Source organism: Temnothorax longispinosus, chromosome 5 (genome assembly GCF_030848805.1).
Source record: "Temnothorax longispinosus isolate EJ_2023e chromosome 5, Tlon_JGU_v1, whole genome shotgun sequence".
Taxonomy (NCBI): Eukaryota; Metazoa; Arthropoda; class Insecta; order Hymenoptera; family Formicidae; genus Temnothorax; species Temnothorax longispinosus.
In genome coordinates, this window is record NC_092362.1 from 67269 (window position 1) to 80805 (window position 13537).

A 13537-nucleotide genomic window follows, 5' to 3' on the forward strand; every position below is an offset into this window, starting at 1 on the left:
AACTTTCCTCGGGAATAACGATTCAATAATAAAATTTGAATTTCCACGATAAGAGGCCGCGAGCTTATAAATGTTGTGTATGTGTGAGAAACGTGATTTTAAAATAACCTGAATTTTTAGACGTGCTGAGATTTTCTTTTTAATCGTTCGTGAAGCATATCCTTCGTCTGATAAATATTAATAGGCTTTTCTTTAACGATCGACGTTATCTGGAGGAGTAACCTCTACTGTTTTAAATGAATGATTCAGTGAGCATTTCTCAACGCCCACGAGTCGAGTGTCTATCGGAGAAGGGGCGAATTACTTCCGCGCCATAAAGAGATTTTAATAAAACTTTGGAGAAATCTCTCGGCTCAATCTGAACGATTATAAATTCGGCGTCGTCCAAACCGGCCGTATTTGTACGTTAGACAACTGGGACAATTTGACAACTTTCACGAATGTAATTCCACGCCCATTTAAGACTCAACCGAAACCATGTCTGTGAAGTTGGCATATCATTTTCCAACAGATTAAAAATAAAAGGGAGTTCTTGTCGCATGCAGTCGAGTTCTATAGTTCCTAATGCCCGTTCTAGACTGGAGGATGAGCCGACTCTCGGCTCATCCGAGTGAGTGGTGTAGACGGGAAAAAATCTATAGTTTATGTATAGTTTATGTCACGTACACTATAGAAGGCGGATGAGCCGAGAGTCGGCTCATCCTCCAGTCTAGAACGGGCATAATACTTTTTAGTAATAGTTCTGGTGATTTTATTCAAAAAACAGTCGATCGAAAAAATGATCTGCTAACTTCCCGTAGCAGATCATTTTCTAGCACATCAAAAATAAAAAAGAGTTCTTGTCGCATGCAGTCGAGTTCTATAGTTCCTGATACTTTTTGGTAATAGTTCTGTTGATTTTGACAAAAAAAATCCATTGAAAAAAATATCTGCTAGTTTTCCGAAATCTTGGATTTCTGGTCCTATCTAAAATATTTTTCGAATAATTCTGAGCATACTGAAGCATTTTCTACAGAGTTCCCGACACTAGCAATGTGGTATAATTTTTTTTATAAATTAATACCGCCCGAAAGCCGAGTATTTAGAGAGAATAGGGTGATATGCTGTACGAAATGTCGCAGTTCCGGTTTATCTAAAATATTTTTCGAATAGTTTTGAACATACTAAAACATTTTCTAAAGAGTTTCCGACACTGGCAATGTTGTATGATTGTTTAAAAAATTAATACCGCTCAAAAACCGAGTATTTATAGAGAATAGGGTGATATGCTGTACGAAATGTCACGGGTGTGTGAAGTTGGCACCTCTACTTTAAAATTCGATAGTTCTGATTAGAGTTCCAGCTTTTTTTCGAAGAGTATAGGAGTATTTTTATGTTTATACAAAGAGTTCTCTCCGGCGATTAACACTATGAAAAAGGTAATTAAAAAATGGGGTGCTAACTTCACACCCAACTTTAAGACCGAATAGTTCTCAACAGCTCATCTGAAGAATTTTGACGACTAGAGTTCCTGATAAAAGTAAAATTTAAAAAAAAAAAAACAAAAAATGAAAATCTGATTTTAAGCCAGAATAGTTCCAAGTAGCTCATTTGATTTCTTTCGAAAAGTTCTAGAGTTCTTGATAAGTAAAACATTCCGAAACCTTAGAATTGTTTTAAAAAATCATCATCAAAACTTACGCAAATGACGTTTACGGCAGACCTTCGAAGTCGAATATCTTCTTAACTAGTGACTGGATCGTTTTCGATCATAGAAATTCCTTTCAGAATTCTTAGAGTTCTACTAAAAAACGGAATTCTTATCCGAACGTCTAGAACTTTCAAAATAATTTTTATGCGGACTTAGTCGAATTTTACGCATTGCATCCTCGAAGTCGAATATCTTTTTAACTATAGCCATTAAGAAGTTAATATATTATGTCTTGCTCAACATTTAGAAATTAAGTTAAAAAAGTACCAATACCCGGACATGTACCTATATCTGGACGTTATTATTTATAAGTATAACGCGAATTAAAATCAAAGATAAAAATATTTTTTTTGTAGTTTGAAACTTGAGAGAGAGAGAGGGGGGAGGGAGGGAGGGAGAGAGAGAGAGAGAGAGAGAGAGAGAGAGAAATCTTGAAATTCCCCGTGTACATGGATTTTTACGTAAATTTAACATTGTAATGACTTAACGTATTTTTATTTTTCGATATCCTCTTTCTATATTTGTAAAGAGCGTACAGAAGAATGGTGCACGGAAAGAACGGTATTGCTGAAGTATCAAAAAATTTAGCTAGATACAGATCTGAAAATAATTTTGTTGCATTATCAAAATAATTACGTAAAACAATCAAACTGATTACTAAAATATCAACATTTTTACAGTATTATCATTATACGTCAGCTACCTACTATAATTATTTTAATGGTGCAACAAAATTATTTTTAGACAGAAAACCGTTCTTTCCGTATGTGTAGATTAAGGGCGTGCATTTCCATGATGCGTGAAAAAGAAACTCTGCAAGTCTCTAGCTTTCGTTTGTGCTTCACAAAACTGAATTTTGTACCCGCACTAACATTATCAACAATTTCTGCGTGGTCGACGTTACTTTGTACATGAGCATGAATAAATTGCATGTTATCTTTTTTAACCCTAGGTATACACAGTCTTATTTTGTCCATACACTTATACACTGTGGGGTCTCGGACACCTCATCCCATTGTCATCGTAACTTCAGCAAAAATAAATTTCAATTTATTTATTTATTTTTTTTTAATCGATTAAGGAATAGGCCCATAATGCATAAAAGTCGATTGAATTAAAGAGTTCCGAGATATACGAGTAAAAAGAAAAGAATATATGAGACAAAAGTTTCTACGAACGCGAAAAAAGGAAGCTAGGCTGGAGTCTGGGGAAGAAGTGCAGGATGTCTCTACTCTGAGATTACCCGGAAAAGGAACAGACAGTATCTGAACATTTTTAACCCTTTAGGGGCCTGTGTACATAATTATGTACATAAAAAAACTAAAAACTAAAAAAAAAATTTTTATCAGGGACGTCTTTTAAGACTATCTTATAAATTATAACATTTTACTCCAACGGGATCGATATGTGGCCCCTAAAGGGTTAAACAAAGAGAAAGTTACGACAAATGGATTAACAACGCGTAATGAGTTAATATTTATTTTAACTGGCTCAGTAGATTAGTGTGATTATGGCATTTAAAATTATCACGTGAACGTTGTTTGTTACCTTATATATTATCTTTTGTCAATCGTGGCAGAAAGGACAAAAGGTTCATGAACACATAGTTGTCTCATGTGTTGGCGCCGAACGACCGACGATACATATAGTTCGCCTAGTTTCGGTGGATTGCACTAGTCCCGTTTTGTGGTAGGTCACTGGTAGGCGAGAACCGGTCGTCTTAGTTTCATTCTACAACTGCACGTGATTTCGACGTTCGTTTTGAGCATTTCTGTATTTGCCTTATACCTTACACCGACGGTGTCGGAGAAGAAACGTCCATCATCGGAGATGTTTCTTCAGGATCCAAACAACTCACTGATGCCTCTGGAACTGAATATGCAACTGGCATCGCCACTTTTCACGCAGTCACCGATCGCTCTACAACGCAAATTAGGTGAGAGGATGAATTTAAACGAATGGGTATTTCAACCCTTATTGCTGCGCGGAGTCAACGTGGAGAGAGCTGGTTAATCGAAACCTCTGGCCGCAATTCTACGAGAATAATACAGAAATGATAATTACCAAAAGCGGTCGGCGCATGTTCCCGTCCGTTCAGATAAACGTAAGCGGTTTGGAGAAACGTGAGAATTATTATATCCTCATGGAGATAGCACCGGCCTCCGATCGCCGTCACAAGTACTGTGGATACCAGAACGGGGGCAAGAACAGCAATATGGGTAGTTGGAGTTTTACAGGGCCGACAGAGACGCAACAGCCCTTTGGCTATAGGATTCATAAGCATCCCGAGAGTGCGGCAACGGGGAGCCACTGGATGGACAATCTGATCACCTTCAATGTATTGAAGCTCACGAACAACATCAACGACTCCAATAATAACGTGGTATTAACATCGATGCACAAATACATTCCTAGGATCTGGATAGTCCGTTGCTTTGATGCGAAGAACTACAACGAGCTCTTTACTCATCCAACCGCGTTGTTTGCTTTCAAAGAGACGGAATTTATCGCGGTGACGGCATACCAAAACGAGAACATCACAAGTTGAAGATCAATAACAATCCATTCGCGAAGGGTTTTCGCGAGACGGGTCAGTCACGGTTCAAGCGAAAGCCTCATTCGATCGATTATCAGGCCCAATCGGATTCCAGTCCCGACGAAAGGGTCTCATTGATCTACGACTCCGAATCGAATCAGCCAAACGACCCCCCCTTAAGGGTTCCAAGCCCATTTAAAGCATGCGATTATTTCACTTTAGCCGGAGAGTCGAAGTTGGCCGGCCTTGCAACGTGGGAGAAGCGGACGCGAATTCCGCCACCGTTGCGAGTCGATCCCCGGCGCCGGGCATGCTTGAAACGCAGTGCCCGTGCACTGCGTTTGACACAGATGGATATCCATTCACGAAATAACTTATTACTATTTATTTTTATTTTAATTTGACACGGCTACTGGGAGCAAGTCTCGTCGAGATCGTGGACATATTCGGATGTGTTTTGTCTTGAATAATTTTTGAAGATTGGCTGATGCAATCAGCGCCGAGTTTGGATTGAATCTTTCGAGTCTATATTTATTATTTTCGACTTGTTCTTGGCCGTTATGTGATCCTGAGGAGGATTAGGTGCCATAAAATTTACAAAGAAGAAGAAAAAGGCTATTGGGGGCCACGGTTACTCGTGGCATGAGTCTCGTGCGTCAAGAGGTGTAATCGTTTCTATACCTGATAACTAGCGCCTACTCTCGAGAAGACAGCTACGCAGTCACTGGGTGTCTCCGCACTAACCGAGTCATCAATCTTGCATCGTGCGTGCAGTGCCCGAACCATCCGAGAACCCGGGCGTGAAGATTTATTTTTGACTTCATATTTACTGCGTGTTGGGGACCAAACGGATTGACAGTCGAGGGCTTCCCAGATAACCGTGCCCTTCCTTGGCTCCACCAGCGGTACTTGGGCCCATATCACTACAGGCTCTTAGAAGCGCAGTCAGATTGACGCCACTTGGTTACTGCAGAGCGCGCTGACCAGCCGACATCAGATCTTGCGACCGAGACGTACTGAATCGGAACAGCCCCATTGCAGCGGTCCAACGAGACTACTGGGAGGTGAGCGCATGACTTGACTGGGAGAGGCTATATATTCGCATCACCAGACCAGTAACTGACTCTGATCCCAGGCCCAAAGAGACTCGTGCAGAGAATCACTTCTCCGATACAATATACGACAGTGCACGCACAGCGTAGTTTTCAGGCCAATTGAATCTTTTCCTGTTCCTTTCTGCCACGATTTACAAAAAGTAGTAGTCTTGCCACTGTTTGCAACGCGGACTCAATATGTTAATTTAATTATTAATTTGACTAATCTATGGAGTTAAAATAACATTCTTTGTATTAAAATAATAAATTTTGACACCACACAATTAAAAAGAACAAAATGTTATTTAACTCAAGGTATTGGTTTACATTTTATCTTTTAATATTTAATAGTGTAGAGACAACTATAGTAACTATACTATTTTTTATTTATATAGAGTATATAGACTAACGATTATATGTATTGAATACTTTGTAATTAATTGTAATTGCAAGCCGTTTTATTATACACTGTAAATCCAAGTGTGTTATTTCTACACGCATAAATGTTTAAAAATGACACATTTGACTGAAGCTCGTTTTACATGTTTTGTTGCGTATTAAATCAACACGTTTAACCGTTTAATATGTTCAACCGTGTTAAATGGCATCATTCAAAACGACAAGAAATGTGTAAGAAGAGTTTTAGTTAAAGTAACACACTTGGATTTGCAGTGAATTAGCCGTATAGAAAAAAAATTTCTTATTATTTCATAAAATATTATACATTCCTTTTTTGAATGCAAGAAAGTTACGCACGTTGCACGTAACTTTCTTCAACTTTTTAATACGCCACCATGAATGTCTGTACTTGATGCAATAAATTATGCGTTTTACTCGTTGATGTTGTTTACGATAATCTTATCGTTGCATCTTTAATCGATTATACGCGTACATATCGATGCTGCGAGATTTATATCAATATTACTCGTATAACACGAACTCCCTCCGTGAATATATCTCTGATTTAAGGTCGATTTAGTCATAACCGTGCCGTGTCCGTACCGTTTACGGACAGAAAGATTTAGGCTCGTTTCACACGTAGGTATCCGACACCGGGCTACTGATGTCGGGTATCCGATCGATTTTCTTTGTTTTCACAATTCGGCTATCGGACAAACGTGTAAATGCTCCCATATTAATCCATACACTTCGCAATTGGATACACGGCGTCAGTAGTGTAGTGTCGGATACGTGTGAAACGAGGCTTAGTCGAATTTTATCCGTTGCATCTTCGAATATCTTCTTAACTAGTGGCCGGATCGCCACTAGTTAATGGTAGAGTTGCAGGTGTTGTGATGGGAGTTTTAAGAAGATATTCGACTTCGAAGGTTTGCCGTGAATGTCATTTGCGTTTTGATGATAATGTTTTAAACAATTCTAAGGTTTTGCAGTTTTTTACTTATCAGGAACTCTAGAACTTTTCGAAATGAATCAAATGAGCTACTTAGAACTATTCTGACTTTAACTCAAACTTTTATTTTTTTGTTTTTTGAAAAAAATAAAAAAATTGTCTTATCAGGAACTCTAGTACCCGTCAAAATGCTTTAGATGAGCTATTTGGAACTATTCGGTCTTAAAGTTGGGTGTAAAGTTAGGATTCCATTTTTTAATTGTCTTTTTCAAAGTGTTAATCGCCAGGAGAGAATTCTTTTTATAAACATAAAAATACTCTTATACTTTTTGAAAAAAAACCTGGACTGGCTAAGCTGAAAAAAAGATCAAAACTAAAAAATTTTAAAGTAGGGGTGCGAACTTCACACACCCAAATGTCGCAGTTTTGGTTTAAAATACTTTTCGAATAGTTCTGAACATACTAAAGCATTTTCTAAAGAGTTCCCGACACTGGCAATGTTGTATGATTGTTTAAAAAATTTAACCGCTCGGCTTTTGAGCGGTATTAATTTATAAAAAAAATTATACAACATTGCTAGTGTCGTTGTAGTGAACTCTTTAGAAAATGCTTTACACGGAGAAAAATCGTTAGTAAACGTTACATAGTTGCTAAGTAAAATTTACTAAAAAACTTGAGCTGGACTGGCTAAGCTGTATTTACCAACAGGGTTAGGTAAAAATTCCCGAACAAATTGATAATTTTTACTTGATTAGTTAAGCTGCAGTAGTTAGGTAAATTCTACTCAACTGTATAAGTAGGATTTACAAATTTTGATACGGTAATATAATATTAAACAATTATAACACTTGCAAATAATAATTATGTTTAAAAAATTGATTTGTATGTTCGTACAAGAAGAATATATTTTAAAAATTAAATATTATTTAGATATAATTATTAAAATAGGTAAATAGATAATTAAAAATTTGAATAACAAAATTAATGGCAATTTTTTCAAATAAAAATGTATTTAATTTTTATGTATGTTATAGTATATGTCTTGTGGCTACATAGTAGTTTGATTTTTTTTTAATTAAAAGACAAGCACTCAATTGCGGCAAGTCTTTTATTTTTTTATCAATTCTTAAATCGCCGTTAAACTTAACTATAAACGCAAAATAATGTTCATCAAACGTGATTGCAGGTACATTCACTAAAACAAAATAAACTTCTCCATCGGCATAGTAAATTGCAGTAATTTTACAAAAAATCGGCATACCATTTTTTTGAAAACTTTGTACAACACTATTTTGAACATACATTATTTCATTCGTTTCTACATACTTTATCCGTCGTATATTCATTTTATCACAAACATGAGTAAAGTGTGCGACGACAACTTGCTTATTATAAAGTATTTCAGGTTCTAATTTCATTTTTTCGGTATCACTTGTAGCTAATAAATATGCAAACTTAAGCTGATTTTTTGTTGCCATTGTTTTCAAAATATTTGTTGATGTCGTTACACTCTTTGCAGCCAATTTGTGATTTCTGTGTTTCGATTCATATCGCATTGACCAAAAATGAATTAATGAACCATTTTCTATAATAATTCGAGGGTAGTGTGTCATGTTGTGATGTTTCGGTTTCAAATCACCGTACAATTTGATGTATAGTTTATGGTGTTTCTTGAGAGTAGATATATTTTATTGAATATAAATTAGCGTACCAAAATGTATCCTGAACTCTTTTGTAAGTATTTGAATTTTCTCAACATCTGTTCAATACTCATATCATCTAATAAACTACGCGCAGCAAAAATAGACTCCCATTTCTCAAGACGTTCCTCCAAAGTTCCAGTCGTATTTGTTTGGAGCCATTCAAGGTTTTTCTCTATGCTGTCATTCTCTTCAGTATTATTTTCTAAAACGATGGGACGATTTATTGCAGCTGCGACAATTGAACTTTTGTCGCTCGTACTGTTATCGCGTTTCGCTCATGTTACCGCGGTCGCATTGGCAATAACGCAGCGCGTAAAGGTTAAGGTGTCTTAGCGCCGCGGCGTTGCGTACCCCAAAAGTTTAGGCCTATCCATTAGAGCTGAGTCTTTATTTATTTCTTAGTTTGACCATAGCAAGTTAAAATTATCATGACATTCAATTGAATTTTGTCTTATACTGGATATTATTATTGCTGAATAATATTTGCTTAACTTGCTAGGTAAATTTTACTCGACAGTAGTTCCGGCGATTTTTACTTAAAATATTTGGTAAATTTTGCTTAATTTATCAGTTACATTTTAATTAACTCAAATTCTGCAAAATTTGCTTAGCGAACTTAAGTAAAATTTGTTAACAATTTTTCTCCGTGTAGTATGTTCAGAATTACATGAAAAATATTTTAGATAAACCGGAACTGCGACATTTCGTACAGCATATTACCCTATTCTTTCTAAATACTCGGCTTTCGAGCGGTATTAATTTATTTAAAAATCATACAACATTGCCAGTGCCGGAAACTCTTTAGAAAATGCTTTAGTATGTTCAGAACTCGTCGAAAAATATTTTAGATAAACCGGAATTGCGACATTTCGTACAGCATATCACGCCGGAACCGCGAATGGTGGTCTCGAATTCGGAGTTCATTTAAACCGCGGCTAAGAAAATATTCTAAAAAGTACTATTTCTAAAATAGAAATATGCATATTTTATTATACGCCCGGAATTCGATTGTTGCGACAGGTCATAAGAAGCCGAGTGAGTCGCAGGACTTCTCAGAACTTGGGGCTTAGCCTATTATCTATAGGAAAGGGACGATACAAAGGAAAGTGTGAGAAATGTCCACAACACTATACCTGCGCACTCGCGAGAGCCTAAGTGAAAGTTCGTTTCTCTTTTCGACAGGTGCTCTATAATCGTAAGAGTTACATCTTTGTGTATTCGAGGTTTCCTTTAACTTCAAGCTAAAAATTGAAGTTACAGGAAACGATAATCCCGGATATCTGACGTTACATCTCGATTATTAGAAAGAGTAAATTAAAATTGAAAAACTGCGTTTACAAGAACTGTATAAAATAATATATATAGAAACGAGCGACGTTAGTAGAAGTTATTACGCTGGTGAAGTTGAAGAAGAGTTGAAATGTTAATATTAAATTATTATAAAGTTATCTTGGAGAGCAAAGTTTTTACTCTTTCGAGATTCTATTTCGAGACAACGGGCGGGAGAAGGAGATCCTTGTCATCGGAGGAAAATTTAATCGCCGTTCTTGAATCGAGATGAGCGTCGCCTCGCGCGGCACCAAGGACTTCTATTCCCCGTGGTTAGGCACGTTTCCCCGATCGCGGACGTATCGAACGTTTTATTCACGATCGCCGGACAGACCGGGTTCGATGATCTTCACCGCGGCGTGACCTTCGCGCATCGGAAGCTTAAGGTCGACATTCGCATCGCCGAGAAGCAGGAAGGAGGCGGCTATCTCTCCCGCGAGAGTTCAACGCACGCTCGTACTGTAATCTCCACCGCGGCTGGTTACTTACGGCTTACGACGATTCGCTTGCCCGGCAGGTAACGAAACGGCATGAGAGCTAGCCGTGCGATGCCTCGTTACATCGTCAAGGACTAGAGAGGCGAAGAGGATTCGAGAGGATTCGAGCTTTTAAGCAAATCGAACGCGCTAAGGTACTCACTTGCATCGCAGTCCTTTCGACTGACGGTTGTTAAAAATTCCTTTGTATAGATTGCGGAAGAACCGAGGACATTTCCTGGAGCCTATCTGCCTACATATCTTTACAAGATTGACGTTTCATACGAGAAATTATCTCCTAAAAGTTTACGTAGGATAAAGCGGCATTTCTGAACTGATATTATATTTAATCTAAAATACTTGTGTAAAGTTTCAAAATATCAAGAATGTAATATTGGGACGATTGGGAGAAGGAATTATTTCTTAATTCTGATAATCTTCTTTTAAAAGAATTCTTAAAAATCCTAAATTATCTTAAGGTCGCTCAAGATGTGAAAGATATTAATACGCGCAGTCCGTATAGAATCCACGCGGTTTGTTTAATCCGTAACGAAGTTAAGAACGCTTCGAAAAAAATTCACTGTTCCAATCAATCGTTTACCGGCAGAATTAATCGCGCTACGGTGAAGAGAGAGACTTCGAGCGACCATTTTCTCCGGGTTAATTTCGTTTCTCCGACGTAATCTCACGCGTTGGTAACGTGCCAAGAGCTAGGCTTCTTCGACGAGCACGAATAACACGCGTACGCTCGCGCGTATCATCTTTTTTCTACGACTAACCGATAGACGTGACGATGAAACCAATAATATAACTGTGACTCATATAAGAAGTTATCGATGCGACAGGAAAAGGAAGAGAGCGTCGAGAGTCCGCTATCTACTGGTTTATGATGCTCGAAGCATGCTTCAATAAAATCGTTACGTGTATGTATGTATTGTATGTATGTGTGTGTTTGTGTGTGTGTGTGTGAAAAAGTAGATAAATTCTTTTTACATACGATGACAATCAGTTATGTCTTCAAAGTCCCTAATTAAATTAATGTCAGCAAACGATCTGTAATTCTTTCAAGGAAATGAAATTGTGTGTGTGTGTGTTCTTGCCTCTTTAGATAATTTATCTACTTAAATTGAATCTGCAATCCAAAGTACCTTCATAACATTCTAAAGATACCGAATAATGCATCTCCTCGGTTCGGAGATTATCGAATTCTCCACGGTGGGAACGCAGAGGGGCTTAGGAGCCCCAGACCTCCTGATAAATTAACGACGATTCCAGATGTTCCGGGAACACGGCGAAATTAAATTTGCACGGAGCATTACGACGATTCCGCTCCGACGACCAGGCGGAGCGCGCCTCGCGAAAGCATCCGAGCCTCGAGCGCGAGCGGAAGCGGCGCGTATAAGCTGTATAAGCGAGAGGAGAGGTCGAAGGGTTCATCGTCTCTCTCTCCCGGGTGTTCCGCGTAGCGAGCCGGCGCGGATCAGGTGGAGCGACGCGGAGGAACGCGGCGGCGGAGGAGGCGACCCGGTCGACGCCCCTAGGAGTCGTTCAACCCGCTCGCGGCGGCGGCAGCGGCGGCGGCGATCGGCCTTGAATCACCCGTGCCCGTTTACGGGAGCGCCGTGGAACGCGCGCGGGGTTCAAGCACCAAGGCGGACACCAACAACGCCAGGTCCGAGAGCTTCCGGTGGGACGAGTCCTCTTCTTGGACACGGTACACGACCGTCGTAGCCACGCCGGAGTAAACGATCGTTCGTTCCTCGCGCGGATCATCGCGAATCGCCGGCTGGGTCATCGCGAAGATGAACGACCTCGGCGACGTCTTACGAAAATACTTCCTGCATCGTAAGCGTTTCCCAGACGCTTTGCATGACTCTCTCGCCGCGTACGGTTGACGGAAGTGCGCATTCGAAAGATTGTGAATTAAATTAGTCATTCGAATATTTTCATACGTTGCGATGCGGTCGCAAATGCACTGTATTTACGAGAAACATAATTCAATTTGAGATATAATTAAATCGTGTTTGGACAGACGTTTATCTTTTTCTTTTTAGAGCAGGGAATCATAGAGCTTGCAGACGCAAAACGCTTCACGAAATACGTTTGAGAGATGTGAAGACACGATAGAGAATCTTATATGTATATATAAATTCTCATTCAATTTTAACTTATAGGATTTTAATCAGAAAGATTGGGTCAACGAAACCGTAGATAAATTAGGTAAATTAAGAATATAGGAAACGCTCTATAATCTCGACTGATCGCAGGAATAAGGCCACATTCGCTTGTCACGAGAATTTCTAAATCTGAAAGCTACGTGAATTATAGCGCTCTAAAAAAAATCCTCATAACTTTACGTAGATCCTTGGATTTCGGTCCTTGGACTATAAGGTAGTCTCGCGACGACCTCGGAAAACAGCGAGAAACTAAATTCACGCTGCGTCCTCGTCTGAATAAAAGGCCAAAATGTGTCTTGTGTCCGAAGGATACAACGTTAAAAATACCAGGAGAATTGGGTGATGATATAATCGTATTTTGTAATCGTTTTGTCAATCTCAAATCTGGGAATCGCTTCTTCCGGCAGGCGCGGAGGGTTCCAAGTTGTCGTTAAATCGGGCGCGGCCCGCTCGCGCAAACGAGACTCCTCGGCGCGCGTAATTATCGCGAATTTTTCGACACGCGAATCGCGCGCGTGACCCACGGTATCGCGGTCGGCCGACTGCGTTGCCGCGGATCGCGCGGACGACGTTACGTGATGCCATGCAGTGGCGGTGCCGGGGGGCCCCCCGCGTCGCCGACGCGGCGAAATCGGTGTCGCGCATTACGAAAGTTAACTGGAGCACGAATAGACTTTCGATTTATAGGCGAACGCCGCTGAACGCGGCGGTGGACAGCGTGTGCTGCTGGCTCCATCGATTCGCGCGCGGGCCCCGCGCTCACGCCGCGCCACGCCGCGCCGGGGCCGTCGTGTATCGTAAAATTTCGCACCGACCGCGCTCTTGCGCAACTCCCGCGCGAGAAAGCGCGAGTGTAATAACGTTCGCATTTCTGCCACGCTGTCGAAATTAGAACGGTGGAGTTAAATATATACGTGGCGCGTGAAAAACTATCGAGATTCCGCTCGCAGCCTCCGCGAGCGCTTTTTTATTTACGAGTACTTCTAACGGTCGGGATCTCGCGCGCCTCTCGAGAATCGCGCGTCCGAAGAGAAGACGCGTGGAGAAGAGCAAGCTGCTTCTAATCTCGAGAAGATAACTGTGTGAACTTTTATCAATATCAATACTATAATCAGTAATGAGCTGCTATATTTTCTTCATTTTTATAGTTATGGTACTTATCGGCGCTATCTGTATACACA

At 39.8% G+C, this 13537-nt stretch overlaps 1 protein-coding gene and 1 pseudogene across 2 annotated transcripts in view; both read left to right on the forward strand.

The window, feature by feature from the left end:
- The window catches only part of Rdx (BTB/POZ and MATH domain-containing protein rdx), a 74566-nt gene that overhangs the window by 29586 nt on the left and 31443 nt on the right, over positions 1 to 13537 (forward strand). The window lies entirely within an intron of this gene.
- LOC139813806 (T-box protein 2-like) lies at positions 2137 to 7488 on the forward strand (annotated as a pseudogene).